The sequence below is a fragment of the Salvelinus sp. IW2-2015 genome, linkage group LG25 (genome assembly GCF_002910315.2).
Source record: "Salvelinus sp. IW2-2015 linkage group LG25, ASM291031v2, whole genome shotgun sequence".
NCBI classification, from domain to species: domain Eukaryota; kingdom Metazoa; phylum Chordata; class Actinopteri; order Salmoniformes; family Salmonidae; genus Salvelinus; species Salvelinus sp. IW2-2015.
In genome coordinates this window covers 8,055,968-8,075,448 of record NC_036865.1, presented here as the reverse complement: position 1 = coordinate 8,075,448, position 19,481 = coordinate 8,055,968, and the positions used below count along the sequence as shown (strand labels likewise).

Genomic DNA, 19,481 nt, shown 5'->3' with positions numbered 1-19,481 from the left:
ACTATAGAAAAGGTGAGTTCGCTTGTTGTAGAGGCGGAGCTATATCTGAGACCAATGGGGTTTTGGTAAAAATCCATAGATTGTGGATGGTTTATATTGATATTATGCTTTAGGAAACTACTTGGCTATATTGTTGAGGTGTATCCAAATAGCCTTTGTTTCATCGTTATTACACTTGGTTTGCATCTTCAGACACAACATTTTAGTCATAGCCTATACCCTACGCATAATGGTGTTAAATCCAGAGACTTTCTCTATGGTTTTAGTCCTAATTAATCCCAAATGATGGCATAATTGCCCCAAATCATTAGCCTAAACAAAAGTATGACAATGTCATGATGACCTGAAGAGGGAGTGGAGAGAGTAGCGTGAGGATCTTGCAGATGGAAACACCACGGGGAGTGGATGCTGTGCAAATACAGTATGCAGGAAGAGAAGTCTCTGTGACTCTGTGTGGCACTTGGACAGGTGTGGGCTGGCTCCTTGAATTAGCGCACCCAGACCCATGATTTTTAAGGAGGAAGAACAAGCAAACAAACACACTTGCAAGCAAGCGCACACACACACACACACACACACACACACACACACACACACACACACACACACACACACACACACACACACACACACATCTGTTTGATAATGGTGGGAACAGCTGTATTGTTACACATGTTTGTCCCAGAAAACATATGTCCTGGACTTCTCTCTCCTACCCTATTTCCATTTGATATCATATGCCACATGTGCACAAATGCATACATTCTCCCACACAACATCCCTATACTTCATATCCACTTTGTTGATAGTCCCTAACCCGATTGTACAACTGTACAATCAGCATCAAGGGGCGTGGCTCCCCTGAGCTGCGAAGCTCTAGCTTTCAACCTCCAGTGTAGCGCTATCATATCGTTTGACAAGGGGCCTGCTCGTTTCGGATGGCCCGGTGCCCCGGGTGAATGGAGCATTTTGTTAAAACCAATGGAATGGTCTCAAATGTGTTAACTCCGTCCACCCGGGGCACCAGCCCATGCAAAAGGAACCCAGCCACTTGCTGTAGCTTTCACGTGACCAAACAATTACCTCATACTTGCTGTTCATAACATGTAGCATAGTAGGTGTTATGAACCAATCAGAGAAGATAAGTAACAGCATTTAGTCAAATTCCAAATGAGACTATCTGCATTGTTTTTATGTAATCTAATGAATACACATATAATGCATATATTAATTTGCTGTATATGTACTGTATATAAAACCTGTCTTAATTTCACAGAGCATCACTCTGTAGGCCTAAACTAGGCTACTGGTGTACGTTTGATGTTGGTAAGCTACATGAGTTCATTAGTGAGCTGCTGACCTGATTTCCCAGTGGAGGACTTTAATGTCAACTGTCTATTTGTAACCGGACTAGGTTTAAAGGTCAAGGTATCTATAAAAGACAGGGCTGCTGTCCCAGTAGCTCCTCTTTGACAGTCCAAGTTTGACTGTTTTGATTGACCCCTCTTGTTGAGAAAATTGAAATGAAATGAAAAGTCCATGCAAATAAATCTAAACCCAGTGTCTCAGTATCTTCAGTAACAGATAAGTCTGCAGCACTTTCTTTGGGGATTTATCGTTGGATTGGTTTGCTCTTCATATTTCTAGATAAGACCTTTTTCATGTGACATGTGCACACGAATGCCTCCACAGACACACACATGCTAGCACGCACGTACGTACGTATGTACACACACATAAACATACAGTACATTCGGAAAAATATTCAGACCCTTTGACTTTTTCAGAATTTTGCTATATTACAGCCTTATTCTAAAATGTATTAGTGTTTTTTTCCACTCATAGATCTACAAACAATAACCCATAATGACAAAGCAAAAACAGGTTTTAGACATTTATTTAAAAAAATTGAACTGAAATATCACATTTTACGTAAGTATTCAGACCCTTTACTCGGTACTTTGTTGAAGCTGCGATTACAGCCTAGAGTCTTCTTGTGTATGACGTGGAACACCTGTATTCTTCTCTGCAGATCCTCTTCATCTCTGTCAGGTTGTTTGGGGAGCGTTGCTGCAGAGCTATTTTCAGGTCTCTCCAGAGATGTTTGAACGGGTTCAAGTCCGGGCTCTGGCTGCCCCACTCAAAGACATTCAGCGACTTGTCCCGAAGCCACTCCGGCATTGTCTTGGCTGTGTGCTTAGGGTTGTTGTCTCACCATGCTTCACCGTAGGGATGATGCCAGGTTTCCTCCAGACGTGACGCTTGGCATTCAGGCCAAAGAGTTTAATCTTGGGTTCATCCTACCAGAGAATCTTGTTTCTCATGGTCTGAGAGTTGTTAGGTGCCTTTTGGCAAACTCCAAGCGGGCTGTCATGTGCCTTTTACTAAGGAGTGGCTTCTGTCTGGCCACTCCCATAAAGGCCTGATTGGTGAAGTGCTGCAGAGATGGTTGTCCTTCTGGAAGGTTCTCCCATCTCCACAGAGGAACTCTAGAGCTCTGTCAGAGTGACCATCGGGTTCTTGGTCACCTCCCTGACCAAGGCCCTTTTCCCCCGATTGCTCAGTTTGGCCGGAAGGCCAGCTACAAGAAGAGTCTTGATGGTTCCAAACGTCTTCCATTTAAGAATGATGGAGGCCACTGTGTTCTTGGGGACCTTCAATGCTGCAGACATTTTTGGTACCCTTCCACAGATCTGTGCCTTGACATAATCCTGTCTTGGAGCTCTACGGACAATTCCTTCAATCTCATGGCTTGGTTTTTGTAGAAACATCTCAAGGATGATCAATGGAAAAAGGATGCATCTGACCTCAATTTCAAATCTCATAGCAAAGGGTCTGAATACTTATGTAAATGTTATATTTCAGTTTACAAACATTTCTGAAAACTTGTTGTCGCTTTGTCATTATGGGGTATTGTTTGTAGATTGATGAGGGAATAAAACATTTTAATCAATTTTAGAATAGTGTGTGTGTGTGTGTGTGTGTGTGTGTGTGTGTGTGTGTGTGTGCGTGCGTGCGTGCATGTGTCCATACGTACATGCATTTCTGTCTCCTCTTTAGGTCTCTGAGGTATCAAGGCTCATTACCTACACTACTACAAAAAAATCACTATTATGTTCACCTTTGCATTCAAACATTTTCCTTCATGTTCCTCAATTAGGACGTTACTGTGAATGAATGGTGTTGCTGTGTGAGAGAGCGTCTCTCTTTCGATTGTGTCTCACAGCTCATTTTCCCTTGTGGGGTTTAGGTGTGACTACAGAGTTAGCAGCCACAGGAAAATGTTGGGTCCTAGCAACAGAAATATGCACCTCCCTACTCAGCTGATCTGGTAGATACCACTGTATTACGAGAGGTGTAGTGAGGTCATGGGTTKAACGGAGGGATCTTCAATGTTGTCTATAGAAATCTTACAGTATCTTAAGACATATCCAGGAGCGACAGAAACATGGATGGCATAGACTGTCCTATTTATATTCAAAAATGTTTGTGATTTTAGCTAAATCATTTCTAATATACATTCTTTCCAAAGTATTTATACTTTATTTTAGTAGGAATAAAGTCTCTTGAGGGTTGAATTTTTGAGAGCGAGCGACCTAAGGAAATTTCAGCACAGGAAAGCATTACAAGTGTACATGGTCCAAGAAATACAAAACAAAATAGAGAAAATACATAATATTGAATCAGAATCAAGTTTCTAAAATCTATAAAATGTACCCTATGATATATCATCATTTCAATTTAGTCATTTATGGTCATCTAGCATGTCCTTGAGCTCATACAGTGATACTTTCCCTGTGTCTCAAGTTGCTAGTTGTAAAATGTACCAAGACCTTAATGTAGTAAACCTATAGATAAAGTAGATCTCTGAATACATCTGGACGCGTTGAGAGGTAACCATGAAATTCAAAATGAACGCTTCTCTAATGACCTCAAGTGGCATAATTGCATAACTGCTGTAAAAATACGGTACGATCAGTATCATTGACCACCAGTGACTCTTTTTAAAAATGTAACTAGGCAAGTCAGTGAAGAACAACTTCTTATTTACAATGACGGCCTACCCCGGCCAAACCCGGACGATSCTGGGCCAATTGTGCGCTGCCCTATGGGACTCCCAATCACGGCCGGATGTGATGCAGCCTGGATTCGAACGAGGTACTGCAGTGACACCTCTTGCACTGAGATGCAGTGACTTAGACCACTGTGCCACTCGGGACTCTTGACACAAGAACAACGTGGCACTTCACAAAGCAGCTTGTATGGACAACTTAAGAGTTATGGTCAGAAACAGCATTATAACTAATACAGTAGGCCTACAATGACCAGCTACTCGGATTCGCATACTATGAATCTGTGACTCACAACCACCATCTTAGTGGATGTGTTTCTTTACGCTGTGCATGAGTGACAACTGATCACATGCGTGACGAATGCAAATGAGTGTAAAGGAATGTAAATTCAAGGCTTACTCACAAACATCTTGAAGGCCTACTTAGGCTCTTTGATCTGTTTGAAATACCCTTCATTATGGCATAATACTTTATAAATCAACAATATATGATATTACTTCCTCTGAAATCAAAAGTGTCGGCTCAGCTGTTGTAACACAATGAGTTCTTCAGAAAACGTTCTTCAGAGTAAAACAAACAAATGTAAACTTATGTAAATTTATTTCGCATTTAAGTACAGAGAACAAAATATTAATAAATAGATATATAGATAGATAACATAAAATGAAGTGGGATGAAGTTCATGGGAGAATGAATACGATTGTTGTAGAATTCCGAAAGATGATCCCCTCTCTCTGTCTCTCTGAGAACATTTCTGTCAACATGTAGTCCATAGTTGACATTCCAGCAACACAGGCTATACAGTAAAACCCTTGTTTTTCCACAAAAAAAAAGTTTTCAACAGTTAACCAGATCATCCTCATTTGGGTAGCTGTTCAGGCCATTTCCCTCCCAGCACTCTTCATCCAGCTCACTCAGGATATCCTGCAGGGACAGGACAGGGAGCTCTGGGTATTCTGGGGTAGACATATCCGTGCTCCAGGAGCCATACAACTGGGAACCTTGGCCTTCCATCGTAGGGGTGATTTCTTGTCCAACCTCCCAGTAGCCGGAATCCGGGGTGGCTGGGGCCTGGGTCTGGGTAATGGGGCCTCCATAGGCTTCCTGGGGGTTGCTGTAGAGGGGCTGCTGCTCAGCTGAGCTATGGTAAAGGAAGGCCTGGCTGGAGCCTGCGCTGCATTTCCTTACCTCCAGAGGAAAGGGGCTCCACATGGACTGCACTGGGGACATCTGATCACCCGCCTGGGGCCAGGTTCCTGGAATCATCTGGTGCCTGGGGCTATTCAGTGGTGGGCTGGCGCTGTATCCCAGCACCCTGGCTTGCTTCGGTTCGAACAGGGAGTTGTAGTGGCCAGTCTCCTCCACTCCAGTGTAGGCTGGAGGGCAGCATCCATAGAACAAGTCATCTAACTCCTCCTTCAACTGGATGGGGTAGGCAGGGGGCAGGTAGGGGGAGGTGGACAGAGGGGCCAGGCCAGGCTGGGTAGCCCCTGCCCCTGTCCCCATGGTGTGGTGCTGGGAAACTGTGTCCTGGACAGGGGTGAACCCACCAGGGGAGTGGAAGCCAGAGTCGAACTGCCACGCAGCCTTAACTCCCTTATACTTCATAGTCCGAGCCCTCCTGTTCTGGAACCACACCTGGAGAGAGATGACAAAACAATTGTGTTATTACATAGCAGTTAGAATGTACATCCGATGCAAACAGATACTGTGTTGCAGTTAGTTGACTCCAATGGCTAAGATTATTATCTGCTTTGTGCCCATGTTAATAATTTCCCAAGCCCACCAACAAGCACCTGTAAAATAGTGTGAGAGTGTTGGGGCTTGTCTTGCTGTTGTCTGCTCTGTTTACTATAAGTGTAGTACAGTCTATCAGTCAGACCAAACAATACCACAGATAAAAACCGCTTACATCATCTTAGTGATTTAAAAGATAAACAGAAACCCTGATACTAGTATCAGCAGCACCTATGCCGGACACATTTGAACACAGAGCCCCTGTAATGTAAACAACCCCCATTACACGTGTGTGTGTGTGTACATGCTTGCATACAGGAAGTATTGAAACCCCTTGACTTTCTCCACATTTGTTACGTTACAGCCGTATTCTACAGCCTTGTGTGTGTGTGTGTGTGTGTGTGTGTGTGTGTGTGTGTGTGTGTGTGTGTGTGTGTGTGTGTGTGTGTGTGTGTGTGTGTGTGTGTGTGTGTGTGTGTGTGTGTGTGTGTGTGTGTGTGTGTTTAGCTGCTTACCTGGATGCGGGATTCAGGTATGCCTGTGTTCTGAGACAGGCTCTCTCTCAGGCTGATGCCAGGGTAAGGGTCTGTCTCAAATGTGACCCGGAGAAGTGCCACGTTTTCTTTGGTGAAGCTGGTCCTCTTTCTGCGGTTGGTGCTCCGGGACAAGGCTCCGGTGACTGTAACCTCTCTAGGGTCATCTGAGGGGGAAACAGGTCAGATAAGAGGGAGACAGGAGCCATGGCAGGACAGAGATGGTGGGGTCTTATCATGTAGTGAGATAATGTGTACAGTATGTGGCTCTCTATCACTTTGCAGCATTACAAGTGGCAAACAAACCCCATACACTCTAAGTTCTAAAAGGGTTCTTCGGCTGTCCCCATAGGAGAACCCTTTTTGGTTCCATGTAGAACCCTCTGTAGAAAGGATTCTAAGTGGAACCAAAACCATTATACCTGGAGGGTTCTTCAAAGGGCTTCCCTATGGGACAGCCGCAGAACCCTTTTAGGTTCAAGATACACTTAGAAAAAAAGGTGTTAAGACAAAAATCTGTGAAGTTCCTTTGATTTTTCACCCACAAAAATCCAATGTTTTACAAAAGCAAATGTTCAGCTTTAAAGAATAAAAATTAAACAACTTGGTTCCATTTCCCCCCCAAAATGACAATAATTATCATCTATGATTCACCTGCTTGCTAAAAAAAAATACAGATTTGATATCCAACCTATATTTTGTGCCAACCAGTGATCTCTCCTTACCAGTGCTGTTGTTTTTCCACATATTGTTGTGAGGCTGACGCTTTTTAAGATGTGTAAGAATCTGTAGGTGTCTGTAAGAGCTCTGTCTCCCAAATTCTTTGACTGGCCTTTTTATATAGATCACCAGATTCTGGACTACACTATTAGACTCCGCCTTAAATAAAGTGCTGATGTAGTGTGATTTTTTTGGTGACAGTTTAAGGTGGGGTAAATTTGTGTTAGGGAGGGGGTCATCTTTGATTTGCTGAGGTTAAGATAACCTGAATGGCCTTTGGACTAAAGGCTCTCTCCCATCCACCCCCAGCAACGACATACACATGACATGCAAGGTCATTGGCACACGAGAATCAGACATAAAATACATTACTGAATGAAATCGGACATTTACGACGAGTTGAACGTTTTGTTTCAAGGTGCCGTATAACTGTAACAAATGCTGACTTGTGTGTAGCAAACATGTAGTTGATTTACTACATTTTCAAGGTGCCTTATGAACATTAGTGTTTGGCATTGTGTAAACAAACTACTATAAATGCTTTGTTTTTTGCAGTGCAAATTCATGGTTTGTTTGCATTTATTAACATTTGTTTTTCCAGCAATTCAATAACTTGTGTTTTGGTATGTGTTTATCAACCAGTGGTTTGTGTGCAGTGAGAAGGGAATTTGTATGAGTTTAGTGCATTTTTGTTGTTGTTGCACTACCACAAATGAATATGTGAACAGGAATAGATAGATGTGCAAGTATATCCATTATTAAACWTCATAAATTACAGAAGGGCTTATAAAAACAAGACAACAATTTGGATTATTTCAATAAGTTACATTATTTCAACAGCACATGTTGAAAATGATTACGGGTGAGTCGCTGAAAGTCCTTTGCTGATGGCTATGTCAACAACCACAATGGAGCATTTTAATTAACCAAACAATTACAAAATTAGCGTGAAGAAATATGAACTCACATGACTTCTTTGTGAAATGCACAATGCCATTCATGAATGGCACCTTTTTCACAACTGCTGTTTTCTTTTCAAATACAACAGACACAAGCCATCAAATTAAGAAAAACGTGGCTGTTTAATTGTTTGTTAATTAATAGGACCATTATCAACATGCTGCCTCAGCTATCATTGACRTATAGGCCCATTACAGTGAAAGGCTCATCACTGAGTTTGACTTGTCCAGACTTGCTGGTTTCTTCATAGCCTATGTAAACACTGAGCCAGAGGACAGTTTCACTTCAATGGCACTCATTGCCCCTGAAAGAAATTTAGGGACACCCCACACAGGTAGTTGACACACAAGTAGTTAAAAAAACAATCATATTCAGTAAATAGTATTACAATATACTGTAATATATTTAGGCATTTTATCTCTTACCGGTAATACTATTATATATTAATAATAAGTAATCAGATGCAATAAACAACAATTATCTTACTTTTCATATTGGCCGGTGAGATTGTGTCTTTTCATTCCTTATCTGGAAAATGAGTATCAGCGTCTCCATGTTTTGGGACGGCTCACAAGAGTTCCATTCTTTCGGCCAATGTACAGTACCTGACAGCAATTCATTCTGGGGGTTATCCTAATCCTATCACACATCAAGCCCCTTGCAAAATCAGCATTGTCCACCTCAATACATACATAGTCTATATATAACATTTGCATATAACAGGATATATCATATGATGTTCAATGCATAGCACATACATATACCTAGTTTCTATTGATTAACAGCCTCATGTAGGCTGTTCTTTGAGTCCATTAACAGTTTTTGTTGTTGTCAGCATTTAAATACTTCTGACACATACCATGCAATGATCAGAGAATACATGAGTCATGATAAACAGTTTCGCCAATGGACCATTTGACTAATGGTGAAATTACCTCTGTTTCATTATTTTCATTCAGATGGTGAGACATTATCAAGATTGTAAACATCTAATGGTCCCATGACCTGCTTACTGTAGAATYATTAGCTTAGATCTTGGCTATGTCAATAAACAAGTTGGATAATCTCCCACCTTGACTTAACTTTAATCTTATAACTTTGAATAAAATAGAAAAAAAACACAAAGCATCAGCAAAATAAAGAAATATATAGCCTATATATTATAAATGTTAAAAAATAAAATGTTTTATGCATGCACACATTCAAAGCAATTCCTATCATTCCTTGGATGATATCATATGACTGAAAGAAAGATTTACCCACAATAGCCTAACCCTATTCAGACAGGGTCCATGCTATACCCCATTGAAGTTAACATTTTAAATAGTTAAGGTTAGGTAAAGGGTTATGGTTAGGGTTTAGAATCGCGAATAGCACTGAACATCAAACAGACAGCAGTCTACTACGTTTTTGTTTTTGTTTTTTGTTGTTTGTTTTATTTAAAAATGTTCATTTCATTTTTATACATTTTTATTAACGACAAATCAATACAAAAAGTACACAAGTATATATAAAGAATATACAAAGGACATTTGGGCTAGGGGGTACAATATCACATTACACAAGGGCCTTAAGAGGCATACACACAGTTATAATTCTAACAGCTTTTTTGTTGGCAGAGTATTTGTCTTAAAATGTGGTGTTTTGTTTGTAAATGTACATTTGTGAATATGAAATTTGGCCAAAAGAATAATGAAATGAATTACAGAAATAAGTTGAAAGAATTTTATCATAAGTAGAGAATCCAARCAGCACATCTCCATAAGTGTACAATCTTCATAAATGTGTTCAATTATAAATCTACTGATGTCTCGCCAGATTCCTTACATGAATAYAATGCCAAAAAAGATACAACACTGTTTCTGTGTGGTCATTACAAAAGGTACAATTTGGATTTGTTTTTTAAAAACTTCTTCATATAGTGGTTGGCAGGATAATATTTATGAATCATTTTTATAAGAAACTTCCTTAATAAGTAAGTATGTATGTGGCCAGTCTACTACGGTACACAAGCATTTCCACTGTTATTGTTGCATGTACTGATTTGACAGAGGGACCAGTTGAAAGCTACCATGGCCGTAATTATTTCAGAAGCAGCAGTCTTTTTTGGATAACAACAGTGACGCTTTCGATGGGAATCTTCACAGTAGGTGAGTGCCACAAAACGTGAATGATTTTGAAGAAATACCACAGCATTTATAAAGAAAACTGTTAAGTTCACTCTGTGCCACTGCCACCGTATCATAAACATAGCCAAGGTGTCACCACGAATGGACTCCGGATGGATCTCTATTTAACTCAGACAATTTTCTGTCATTTATTCAGACATGAGTTTTTGTTGTTTATTATTCAATTCCCATGAAGTCCATGGCGTAGTAGCACGCTATTTAGCTTTTGAAGTTAGCCTAGATGTTGCGCTTCCAATTAACTTTTAGCCAGGTCATCAACCTTGCGAGTTTAATATTAATTATCTGCAAATGTACCTTAATTTGAATCTTTAAAAAAAAAAGTTAAACATTTTATATTTTATGAATGCCATTGTAATTACCGACTAATCATTTATCTATTATTGCAATCACTAGCTAGGTTTCCATCCAATTGGAATGCGAATATTGTAAAATCAGAAATTAATATGTATTATAATAAACTGCATGTTTTCCCGACTCGTAGGACCACACAACACATGACATCCTCGCGTGACTCCAAGTTTACTTCGATATGATGTTTATTATATAAATATTTGGTCCTAATACCATTACCACCGGTATTTCTCGCGTAATTGATTTTACCGACAAAAAATATCTCACCTTGATTAGAGTATTTTGTTTTGTCGACATTTGGAAAGTTTACCGACAAATGTGCCGTTTCCATCAGGCCGGGCGTGATTTTTTTTTAACCAACATGTACTTTACTTGCATAAAATGGTTGGACAACTGGAAAACTGGTTAGGCCTACTGAGTGTGGATTGTATCGAGCTAGTTTCAGAGCATTTCGTATTATTCTATACTTAAATACGATACACTCCATTTAGTATGGTATGTTACGTTTCATATGGGATGTATTAATTTGTGGATCTCCCATTTTCTATTTTAGGCAGCAGCTTACCACCCTGTATCCCACGGCTGGCTTGCCTCTATAGCTAAGCAGGGTTGGTCCCTGGATGGGAGACCAGATGCTGCGGGAAGTGGTGTTGGAGGGTCAGCAGTATGTACTCTTTACTCTGGTCTAAAAATATAGATACAGTGCATTTGGAAAGTATTCAGATCCCTCGACTTTTTCCACATTTTGTTATGTTACAGCCTTATTCTAAAATGGATTAAATTAATTGTATTCCTCATTAAAATCTACACACAATACCCCATAATGACAAAGCAGAAACAGGTTTTTAGAAATGTTTGCAAATGTAAAAAAATAAACCTTATTTACATAAGTATTCAGACCCTTTGCTATGACACTCGAAATTGAGCTCYGGTGCCTCCTGTTTCCATTGATCATCCTTGAGATGTTTCTACAACTTGATTGGAGTCCACCTGTGGTAAATTCAATTGATTGGACATGATTTGGAAAGGCACACACCTGTCTATATAAGATCCGACAGTTGACACTGCACGTTAGAGCAAAAACCAAGCCATGATGTCGATGGAATTGTCCATAGAGCTCCGAGACAGGATTGTGTCGAGGCACAGATCTGGGGAAGGGTACCAAAACATTTCTCTAGCATTGAAGGTCCCCATTAACACAGTGGCCTCCATCATTCTTAAATGGAAGAATCTGGAACCATCAAGACTCTTCCTAGAGCTGGCCGCCYAGCCAAACGGAGCAATTGGGGTATAAGGGCCTTGGTCAGGGAGGTGACCAAGAACCCGATGGTCACTCTGACACAGCTCCAGAGTTCATCTGTGGAGATGGGAGAACCTTCCAGAAGGACAACCATCTCTGCAGCACTCTACCAATCAGGAATTTATGGTARAGTAGCCAGACAGAAGCCACTCCTAAGTAAGGCACATCACAGCCCGCTTGGAGTTTGCAAAAAGGCACGTAAACAAAATTCTCTGGTCTGATGAAAGCACGATTGAACTCTTTGGCCTGAATGCCAAGCATCACGTCTGGAGGAAACCTGGCACCATCCCTACGGTGAAGCATGGTGGTGGCAGCATCATGCTGTGGGGATGGCTTTCAGCGGCAGGGAATGAGAGATTAGTCAGGATTGAGGGCAAGATGAATGGAGCAAAGTAGAGATCCTTGGTGAAAACCTGCTCCAGAGAGCTCAGGACCTCAGACTGGGACTAAAGTTCACCTTCCAACAGGACAACAACCCTAACCACACAGACAAGACAATGCATGAGTGGCTTCAGGACAAGACTCTGAATGTCCTTGAGTGGCTCAGCCAGAGCCTGGACTTAAACCCGATCGAACATCAATGGAGAGACCTGAAAATAGCTGTGCAGCGACGCTCCCCATCCAACCTGACAGAGATTGAGAGGATCTGCAGAGAAGAATGGGAGAAACTCCCCAAATACAGGTGTGCCAAGCTTGTAGCTTCATACCCAAGAAGATTGGAGGCTGTAATCGCTGCCAACAAAGTACTGAGTAAAGGATCTGAATACTTATGTAAAGGTGATATTTGCTTCATGATTGGGTATTGTGCGTAGATTGATGAGGGAAAAAAACWATTTAATAGATTTTAGAATAAGGCTGTAACTTAWCAAAATGTGGAAAAAGTCAAAGGGTYTGAATACTTTCTGAATTTACTGTATATCCAATGCCCCAGGGCAGTCATTGGGGACATTGCCCGGTGTAGGGTGCCGTCTTTTGGATGGGACATTAAACGCGTGTCCTGACTCTCTGTGGTCACTAAAGATCCTATGGCACTTATCGTAAGAGTAGGGGTGTCAACCTCAGTGTCCTGGCTAAATTCCTAATCTGGTCCTCATACCATTATGGCCACCTAATCATCCCCAGCTTCCAATTGGCTCATTCATCCCCCCTCTCCCCTGTAACTATTCCCCAGGTTGTTGCTGTAAATGAGTGTGTTCTGATTCAACATATCTGGTAAAATAAGGGTAAAATAAATTCATAAAATAAACATTTCGTATGATATTACAATTCGTWTAATACGGTACGAATTTCCAAACGTACAATGTTATGAATTTGCAAGATGTATAATACGTTACCAATTATCAAAACGTATATGTTATGAATTCTAGCTAGATGGCTAATGTTAGCTAGCTCGCTAACGTTAACTAGGCTAGGGGTTAAGGTTAGGAGTTAGGTTTAAAAGGGCTAGGGGAATGGTTAACTAAAAAGGTTAGGGGAAGGGTTAGCTAACATGCAAAGTAGCTAAAAAGTAGTAAGTAGTTGAAAAGTTGCTAATTAGCTAAAAAGCTAAAGTTGTCTGTGATGAGATTTGAACTCGCAACCTTTGGCTTGCATTATACGCTTACCCATCCACCCCAACCAACCATCCTACTTTCGTTTTTGCCTTAAGTAACCATCTGTCTTATGTAACCATACCAAATGTAACATACTAAATGGAGGGTCTCGGATTTACGTACAGAATAATACAAAATGCTCTGAGTGCAGGTTGAGTGGGTAACTAGAGTTCTGCTGCATAGTGGAAAGGTAATGATATTCTTGTAGCCATTGACATTTCTCTTACTAGGCCTATTTATCAGCCAAAGATAGCCCTATAGATAATGCAGTATCTTGTTCAAAGTCCATTTAAAAAAATCTGTGGAACAGGTGAAAAGGGTGCAATTTGGCTGTTGGTAGCCTGCTTATCTAGTGTAGGTTTTATCTTTTAATTTTCACATCTACACTGAACAAAAATATAAATGCAACATGCAACAATTTCAAAGATTTTACTGAGTTAAAGTTCATAAGGAAATCAGTCAATAAAAAAATTCATTAGGCCCTAATYTATGGATTTCACATGACTGGGAATACAGATATGCATCTGTTGGTCACAGATACCTTTTCTTTTTTAATGTAGAGGGTTGAATGGCAGGAACCCGGTTACCAAGATTTACCACCCAAAACCACTCCCTTTTCCCAGGATAAATAACTGCGAGAAACCGGTACATTATAATAAATTATTTATATGAACAGCATGATGTGAAATTGAACTTTTAAAATGATATGTCTAAATCTGGATTCTCTACGGCCATCTTTCTGGTCACTGCATGATGAAGCAGCCCATCTCAGTATGTAGACCTATCATCTCATGGTAACTTTTTTTTGTTATTGTGATAGGTAGACCTACATTTTCTGCAACATAGCCTATGGTACAGTAATATAGAGATTGAATGCATGTCTAATATACACATCTACATCAGGCTTTTGGGGATCACCTTATTTTTTAATTGTAAARATGTTTTATTTTTTTATTACAGCTGCAGAGTTTCAAAACACTATATCGTTGCTTTAAATCAATGCACAAGTGACCACTCTCTGTCTTTCTCTCCATCAATTCCATTCAAATTGCATACAAAATAGAACATCCTGTTCAAGATTGATATATAGGCCTACAGTGCCTTTGAAAAGTATTCAGACCCATTGACTTTTCACATTTTGTAACATTAGTCTTATTCTAAAATGGATTAAAAAAGAATCCTCATCAATCTACACACAATACCCCATAATGACAAAGCAAAAACAGGTTTTTAGAAATGTTTGCAAATGTATACAAAATTTTAAAAACTATTACATTTACATAAGTATTCAGACCCTTTACTCAGTACTTTGTTGAAGCACTTTTGGCAGCGATTACAGCCTCAAGTCTTCTTGGGTATGACGCTACAAACTTTGCACAACTGTTTTTGGGGAGTTTCTCCCATTCTTTTCTGCAGATCCTCTCAAGCTCTGTCACATTGGATGGGGAGTGATACTGCACAGTTATTTTCAGGTCTCTCCAAAAATTATCAATGGAAACAGAGACTTGCCCCAAAGCCACTCCTGCAATGTCTTGTCTGTGTGCTTAGGGTCATTTTCCTGTTGGAATGTGAACTTTAGTCCCTGTCTGAGGTCCTGAGCTCTCTGGAGCAGATTTTCATCAAGGATCTCGCTGTACTTTGCTCCTTTCATCTTTCCCTCAATTCTGACTAGTCTTCATGTCCCTGCCTCTGAAAAACATCCCCACAGCATGATGCTGCCACCACCATGCTTCACCGTAGGGATGGTGCCAGATTTCCTGCAGACGTGACGCTTGGCATTCAGGCCAAAGAGTTCAATCTTGATTTCATCAGACCAGAGAATTTTGTTTCTCATGGTCTGAGAGTCCTTTGGGTGCCTTTTGGCAAACTCTAAGCGGGCTGTCATGTGCCTAAGGAGTGGCTTCCGTCTGGCCACTATCATAAAGGCCTGGTTGGTGGAGTACTCCAGAGATTGTCCTAGAAGGTTCTCCCATCTCCATAGAGGAACTATGGGGCTCTGTCAGCGTGACCATCGGGTTCTTGGTCACCTCCCTGACCAAGGCCTTTCTCCCCCGAGTCTTGGTGGTTCCAAACTTCTTCCGTTTAAGAATGATGGAGGCCGGCCTCCCGAGTGGCGCAGCGGTCTAAGGCAGTGCATCGCAGTGCTTGAGGCGTCACCACAGACATTGGTTGGATCCCAGGCTGTGTCACAACCAGCAGTGACCAGGAGTCACATAGAGTGGCGCAAAATTGGCCCAGCATCATCCGGGTTAGGGGAGGGTTTGGCCGGGGGGGCTCTAGCGACGGCTTGTGGCGGTCTGGGTCCCTGCAGGCTGACTTCGTCATCAGTTTAACGGTGTTTCCTCCGGCACATTGGTGCGGCTGGCTTCCGGGTTAAGTGGGCGGTGTTAAGAAGAGCGGTTTGGCTGGTCATGTTTCGGAGGACGCATGACTCGACCTTCGCCTATCCCGAGCCCGTTGGGGAGTTGCAGCAATGAAACAAGATTGTAATTGGATCGCATGAAATTGGGGAGAAAAAGGGGGTAAAAAAAAAAGATAATGAAAAGAATGATGGAGGTCACTGTGTAATTGGGGACCTTCTATGCTAGAGAAATGTTTTGGTACCCTTCCCCAGATCTGTGCCTCGACACAATCCTGTCTCGGAGCTCTACAGACATTTCTTTCAATCTCATGGCTTTGTTTTTGCTCTGACATGCACTGTCAACTGTGGGATCTTATATAGACATGTGTGTGCCTTTCCAAATAATGTCCAATCAATTGAATTTATCACAGGTGGACTCAAATCAAGTTGTAGAAACATCTCAAGGATGATCAATGGAAACAGGATGCACCTGAGGTCAATTTTGAGTCTCATAGCAAAGGGTCTGAATACTTATGTTTTCTACTTTGAATAAACTTGCTAACATTTTCTAAAAAGCTGTTTTCGCGTTGTCATTATGGGGTATTGTGGTTAGATTGATGAGGAAAAGTTTTATTTAATCAATTTTAGTATAAGGCTGTAACGTAACAAAATGTGGAAAAAGAGAAGGGTTCTGGAATAATTTCTGAATGCATTGTATAATTTAGCATTTACATTTACTTTTGATGCTTACGTATATTTAATATCAAACTTTTAGACTTACTCAAATAGTATTTAACTGGGTGACTTTCACTTTGAGTCATTTTCTATTAAGGTATCATTTATTTTTCACAAGTATGACAATTGGGTACTTTTCCACCATTGGTGTCTTGACTGTGATCGGGTAGGTGTGTCTTGATTTCATTTCGATGGTGCAGCCATGGCTGCACAAACCCGTAACAGGCCTAATTAAACTCAAAATATGCTATTATATTCTTTTGAAAATAAATTGTGTTAGTCTTATGTTGTTTTTAATAATAATGGATAAAAAAATGTATGGTGTATATTCTCAATGGATTTATAAAAATAGACGCCCACCACAACTACCACTCTTTCCCCGGCATGTGCACGGGAGGTATAAAAGGTGTATGTAGATGAGAATATGGTAAAAATGGGTCTGTTTGTAAGGGGGTAATATAAACATTGCCAAAAATGTACAGGCTAAATACCGTAAATCCTATGAAAGGGAAAGCAGTAATAGAGATACTGTTGACTTTACCGAATGCAATAGTGTTGTGATTCTTCTAGTGTACCATCCCTCATCATGTTTTGTTTTGTCCAGAAGGGGGCACTGTATAACTGCAAGTCTAGTTACATTTAAGATCTTACAGGCTTCTGTCACCTCTCTTTATATTTGCCAATTTGGAATCTACTCAATACCTTAAAGGCCATTATGCTGTAGTTATTGACACTGAAGACTGAACTGCCTTGTGTGTGTGTGTGTGTGTCTTCACAGTGACAAAGGGGATGGACGGCACAAGGACTAGTTTGCCTCTATTTTGTTCAGACAGTGCTGTTTGGCTTTGCCTCTCGGCCTGCTTCTCAAATACAAACCTGCCCACAGGCCCAAACAACACTGACTCCACCAGGAAGACCCTGCTGCAGAACAGAGTCTATAGTCTTTATAGACTACACCACCACTTCCTCAGCAAATAATGAGTAGTCATGGCATGCTGTGAACTTTTATCTGCTAACTTTTTTATATACACACCTAACATTACTCGGAAAATAAATAATCTTCTTTGACCCAGAACATATTTTAGGACAAAATGCAATGCACTGTTTAAACAGAGATTATCACAACGTTCAAAATATTGTCTTGTTTTATATCATGATGGAAAAGTATGAAGTTTTCCTACAAAATGTTTTCTAATCATAACGCTAGAGCATTTTCCAATTTTAAGTTCAGATCACCCATTTTAATCACCGTTTACATTACTCTCTTGTTTTATGAAAAAGGACTACAGATGTTTCATACAGATGTTTCTTAACTTGCCTTATATTACATTAGATGAATCAATTTGCCTTTAAGCATGGACAAGCTTAGGATTTATCCACAAATCGAGTCTATTAATATAGATATGGGATAAGATGAGAGTTGAAGAGTGAAGTTCTCATTTATAACACGTGACAAATAAAAGAGTGATTGATGAACAAACGTGGCTCTTTACAGCTACTTCGTTTTTTCCCACCTCTGTCTGTTATACTGTCTTCTCGTGTGCTTGGACAGCTCTGATGAGGACATAACATCATCATGGCCCATGATTGGTGACTGCATTGGCATTATGACTATGTTCAGAATTGTATGTATTGATCAGACATGTATTTGAGCATTTAAAAATAGGCCAGCATAGCCAAAATATTGAGAAATAACAGTGAAACATTTGACATAAAAAAAAAWTATTAGAGCAGTAAGCCTAATATAGGCACCTGGCCCGGCCTACAGTATGCAGGACTCCATTGATTCGTACAATTTGTCAAACTAATTTCCCATCCAAATGAAAAAATATATATACAAAGTAACAAAATGTGACATATCACGTGAATTACTTAAGCTTTAGGAAATGCAACCAACTAGAGATTTATGGGGAGGGGAGTGGGAGAGGAACCCATGTACCCCACTTCAATCAAGCAGGCTTCAGTCACCCACTTTTGCTTCAGTCATCCCCATTGCCTGTAATGTTTTTGAAAAGGGAAGTGTTTGTTAAATGGGTAGTGAATATAATTTCCTTTTATTTACTGTTCTGAGTTATGATGTTATCAATTCGTTGATGTTGTGATCTACTCATTCTACGCAAAGTTTTGGTGTTTTTGAAGTACTCAATTTGAAATATGCAATATTTGGTTGTGCACTTTTTTGTGAAAATTATCATTGTTTGTATTTGGAAGTTGTGTGCCTGAAATGCTCAATTGATTTGAAATGAACAACTACGACTTACAGTATGGTGTCTGTCTTCACAGCATATCCCCCTTTGGTCTGTCTTCACAGGCTTCACAGCATATCCCCCAGGGAAAGCTGATTTTGTATCACAGCATTTCTGCTGCCGGTGGTTGCCTGGGAAACTGTGCAGACAATTTAGAAAATGTAACATCTACTCTATCGAAACAGCTTAATGATGGTGGGAAGACAAAATGAATCATCATGATTAGCCCCAATGACACAAGCTACATCAACTATAAGACAACAACCCACACAATGGCAGAAAATGATTGTCAGGGGTAAATTACAAATACAATACACACCACAACTTCTTTTGCGGACGACATTACTTCGTGTCAGCTGTGTGCTGGCAGTTCGACCTAGGATGCTTATAGCCTATTTAGGCTTGATTCTAAAATGTGGTGGAAGGCTTCGTATGGAGGGTGTGACGCACATGCGGATCCTCCAGAAGCACGCAAAGGCAGAATTTTGCTCTGGACCGCATCGCTGTGCGCCTCCCAAATGTTGTAACAATTCAGAGGGCTCCGTATAGCTCCGCATTGACATGATTGGTTGACGATAGGTGGGGGTGGGAGGTCCTGTACAAACAAACTCACTTCCTTGACAACAGCTCTGCGCTGCTCCACGAAGCATAAAAACTATGAATGCCCTGACTTCTGTAGAGTCCGTATCAACGTAAATACTGCA

The 19,481-nt window shown here is 40.6% G+C and overlaps 1 long non-coding RNA gene across 1 annotated transcript; it reads left to right on the top strand.

The window, feature by feature from the left end:
- Window positions 1–10,070: 10,070 nt before the first annotated feature.
- Window positions 10,071–18,766, top strand: LOC112067853 (uncharacterized). Its single transcript, XR_002893429.2, has 3 exons — window positions 10,071–10,173; window positions 11,117–11,227; window positions 17,310–18,766. It is a non-coding gene; the product is annotated as an uncharacterized lncRNA (long non-coding RNA).
- The last annotated feature ends 715 nt before the right edge of the window (window positions 18,767–19,481 follow it).